Raw genomic sequence first — 4,278 nt, forward strand, 5'->3', positions numbered from 1 at the left:
TGCGTCCACTGACACCAATACTGGGGGTTATTAGTGTTTCCATTGACACCAATACTAGGGGTTATTAGTGCGTCCACTGACACCAATACTGGGGGTTATTAGTGTTTCCACTGACACCAATACTGGGGGTTATTAGTGCGTCCACTGACACCAATACTGGGGGTTATTAGTGCTCCCACTGACACCAATACTGGGGGTTATTAGTGCGTCCACTGACACCAATACTGGGGGTTATTAGTGCTTCCACTGACATCAATACTGGGGGTTATTAGTGCTCCCACTGACACCAATACTGGGGGTTATTAGTGCTCCCACTGACACCCATACTGGGGGTTATTAGTGCTCCCACTGACACCAATACTGGGGGTTATTAGTGCTCCCACTGACACCAATACTGGGGGTTATTAGTGCTCCCACTGACACCAATCCTGGGGGTTATTAGTGCTTCCACTGACACAATACTGGGGGTTATTAGTGCTCCCGCTGACACCAATACTGGGGGTTATTAGTGCTCCCACTGACACCAATATTGGGGGTTATTAGTGCTTCCGCTGACACCAATACTGGGGGTTATTAGTGCGTCCACTGACACCAATACTGGGGGTTATTAGTGCTCCCACTGACACCGATACTGGGGGTTATTAGTGCTCCCACTGACACCCATACTGGGGGTTATTAGTGCTCCCACTGACACCAATACTGGGGGTTATTACTGCTCCCACTGACACCAATACTGTCCACTGACACCAATACTGGGGGTTATTACTGCTTCCGCTGACACCAATACTGGGGGTTATTAGTGCGTCCACTGACACCAATACTGGGGGTTATTAGTGCTTCCACTGACACCCATACTGGGGGTTATTACTGCTCCCACTGACACCAATACTGTCCACTGACACCAATACTGGGGGTTATTAGTGCTCCCATTGACACCCATACTGGGGGTTATTACTGCTCCCACTTTCACCAATACTGGGGGTTATTACTGCTCCCACTGACACCCATACTGGGGGTTATTAGTGCTTCCACTGACACCAATACTGGGGGTTATTAGTGCACCCACTGACACAAATACTGGGGGTTATTAGTGCTCCCACTGACACCAATACTGGGGGTTATTAGTTTGTCCACCGACACCAATACTGGGGGTTATTAGTGCTCCCACTGACACCCATACTGGGGGTTATTAGTGCTCCCACTGACACCAATACTGGGGGTTTTTAGTGCTCCCACTGACACCAATACTGGGGGTTATTAGTGCTCCCACTGACACCAATACTGGGGGTTATTAGTGCGTCCACTGACACCAATACTGGGGGTTATTAGTGCTCCCACTGACACCAATACTGGGGGTTATTAGTGTTTCCATTGACACCAATACTAGGGGTTATTAGTGCGTCCACTGACACCAATACTGGGGGTTATTAGTGTTTCCACTGACACCAATACTGGGGGTTATTAGTGCGTCCACTGACACCAATACTGGGGGTTATTAGTGCGTCCACTGACACCAATACTGGGGGTTATTAGTGCGTCCACTGACACCAATACTGGGGGTTATTAGTGCGTCCACTGACACCAATACTGGGGGTTATTAGTGCTTCCACTGACACCAATACTGGGGGTTATTAGTGCTCCCACTGACACCAATACTGGGGGTTATTAGTGCTCCCGCTGACACCAATACTGGGGGTTATTAGTGCTCCCACTGACACAAATACTGGGGGTTATTAGTGCTTCCACTGACACCTATACTGGGGGTTATTAGTGCTCCCACTGACACCAATACTGGGGGTTATTAGTTTGTCCACTGACACCAATACTGGGGGTTATTAGTGCTCCCACTGACACCAATACTGGGGGTTATTAGTGCTTCCACTGACACCAATACTGGGGGTTATTAGTGCGTCCACTGACACCAATACTGGGGGTTATTAGTGCGTCCACTGACACCAATACTGGGGGTTATTAGTGCGTCCACTGACACCAATACTGGGGGTTATTAGTGCTTCCACTGACACCAATACTGGGGGTTATTAGTGCGTCTGCAGACACCAATACTGGGGGTTATTAGTGCTCCCACTGACACCCATACTGGGGGTTATTAGTGCTCCCACTGACACCAATACTGGGGGTTATTAGTGCTCCCACTGACACCCATACTGGGGGTTATTAGTGCTTCCACTGACACCAATACTGGGGGTTATTAGTGCGTCCACTGACACCAATACTGGGGGTTATTAGTGCACCCACTGACACCAATACTGGGGGTTATTAGTGCTCCCACTGACACCAATACTGGGGGTTATTAGTGCTCCCACTGACACCCATACTGGGGGTTATTAGTGCTCCACTGACACCAATACTGGGGGTTATTAGTGCGTCCACTGACACCAATACTGGGGGTTATTAGTGCACCCACTGACACCAATACTGGGGGTTATTAGTGCTCCACTGACACCCATACTGGGGGTTATTAGTGCTTCCACTGACACCAATACTGAGGGTTATTAGTGCTCCCACTGACACCAATACTGGGGGTTATTAGTGCTCCCACTGACACCAATACTGGGGGTTATTAGTGCTCCACTGACACCAATACTGGGGGTTATTAGTGCTCCCACTGACACCAATACTGGGGTTATTAGTGCTCCCACTGACACCAATACTGGGGGTTATTAGTGCTCCCACTGACACCAATACTGGGGGTTATTAGTGCTCCCACTGACACCAATAATGGGGGTTATTAGTGCTTCCACTGACACCAATACTGGGGGTTATTAGTGCTTCCACTGACACCAATACTAAGGGTTATTAGTGCTTCCACTGACACCAATACTGGGGGTTATTAGTGCTTCCACTGACACCAATACTGGGGGTTATTAGTGCTCCCACTGACACCCATACTTGGGGTTATTAGTGCTTACACTGACACCAATACTGGGGGTTATTAGTGCGTCCACTGACACCAATACTGGGGGTTATTAGTGCTCCCACTGACACCCATACTTGGGGTTATTAGTGCTCCCACTGACACCAATACTGGGGGTTATTAGTGCGTCCACTGACACCAATACTGGGGGTTATTAGTGTTTCCACTGACACCAATACTGGGGGTTATTAGTGCTCCCACTGACACCAATACTGGGGGTTATTAGTGCGTCCACTGACACCAATACTGGGGGTTATTAGTGCTCCCACTGACACCAATACTGAGGGTTATTAGTGCGCCCACTGACACCAATACTGGGGGTTATTAGTGCGCCCACTGACACCAATACTGGGGGTTATTAGTGCGCCCACTGACACCAATACTGAGGGTTATTAGTGCGCCCACTGACACCAATACTGGGGGTTATTAGTGCTCCCACTGACACCAATACTGGGGGTTATTAGTGCTTCCACTGACACCAATACTGGGGGTTATTAGTGCGTCCACTGACACCAATACTGGGGGTTATTAGTGCGTCCACTGACACCAATACTGGGGGTTATTAGTGCTCCCACTGACACCAATACTGGGGGTTATTAGTGCTCCCACTGACACCAATACTGGGGGTTATTAGTGCTCCCACTGACACCAATACTGGGGGTTATTAGTGCTCCCACTGACACCAATACTGGGGGTTATTAGTGCGTCCACTGACACCAATACTGGGGGTTATTAGTGCTCCCACTGACACCAATACTGGGGGTTATTAGTTTGTCCACTGACACCAATACTGGGGGTTATTAGTGCATCCACTGACACCAATACTGGGGGTTATTAGTGCTCCCACTGACACCAATACTGGGGGTTATTAGTGATCCCATTGACACCAATACTGGGGGTTATTAGTGCTCCCACTGACACCAATACTGGGGGTTATTAGTGCTCCCACTGACACCAATCCTGGGGGTTATTAGTGCTTCCACTGACACCAATACTGGGGGTTATTAGTGCACCCACTGACACCAATACTGGGGGTTATTAGTGCACCCACTGACACCAATACTGGGGGTTATTAGTGCTCCCACTGACACCAATACTGGGGGTTATTAGTACATCCACTGACACCAATACTGGGGGTTATTAGTGTGTCCACTGACACCAATGCTGGGGGTTATTAGTGTGTCCACTGACACCTATACTGGGGGTTATTAGTGCTCCCACTGACACCAACACCGGGGGTTATTAGTGCTCCCACTGACACCAATACTGGGGGTTATTAGTACATCCACTGACACCAATACTGGGGGTTATTAGTGCTCCCACTGACACCAATACTGGGGGTT

This window comes from Rana temporaria, chromosome 4 (genome assembly GCF_905171775.1).
Source record: "Rana temporaria chromosome 4, aRanTem1.1, whole genome shotgun sequence".
Taxonomy (NCBI): Eukaryota; Metazoa; Chordata; class Amphibia; order Anura; family Ranidae; genus Rana; species Rana temporaria.